The sequence below is a fragment of the Phalaenopsis equestris genome, unplaced genomic scaffold (assembly GCF_001263595.1).
Source record: "Phalaenopsis equestris unplaced genomic scaffold, ASM126359v1 Scaffold000560, whole genome shotgun sequence".
Taxonomy (NCBI): domain Eukaryota; kingdom Viridiplantae; phylum Streptophyta; class Magnoliopsida; order Asparagales; family Orchidaceae; genus Phalaenopsis; species Phalaenopsis equestris.
In genome coordinates this window covers 526,729-527,240 of record NW_018165000.1, presented here as the reverse complement: position 1 = coordinate 527,240, position 512 = coordinate 526,729, and positions in this window count along the sequence as shown.

The following is a 512-nucleotide window of genomic DNA, read 5'->3' as shown; positions in this document are numbered from 1 at the left end:
AGCTTGTGTAGAGTTTCAAAGTTGATTTGAGACAAAACTATTCTTTCTTGCACTGTGACTTTAACGGAATCCTCCGGGGGACATGCCATTTCCTTAGAAAGTTTTGTTAGAGCGTCGGCATGGACATTATCTCCCCCAGGAACCCGGTAGAAAATCACATCAGGAATCAGCTCCAGGAGCTTTATCGTGTACTGATGGTATTCTACTAACCTTGGTTTCAGAATTTTGTACTGTTTGGTGACTTGCTGGATGACGAGTTGGGAGTCGCCATAGATGGCAATGTTTGTTATGTCCATTGAGACTGTCATTTCCAACTTGGTGATTAAGGCTTCTATTCTGCTACATTGTTGGTGCACGGCTCTGTCAGGTGGTATGAGAACCTCAACATACTCTTATCTGGCGTGATAAAGATCAAACCGATCCGTGCTTTTCCTGGTATAACTGTGTCTGATCCTTTATCTTTTCTAGCTAACGAAGCACCATCAAAGTACATTTCCCAGTGTTGCACACTA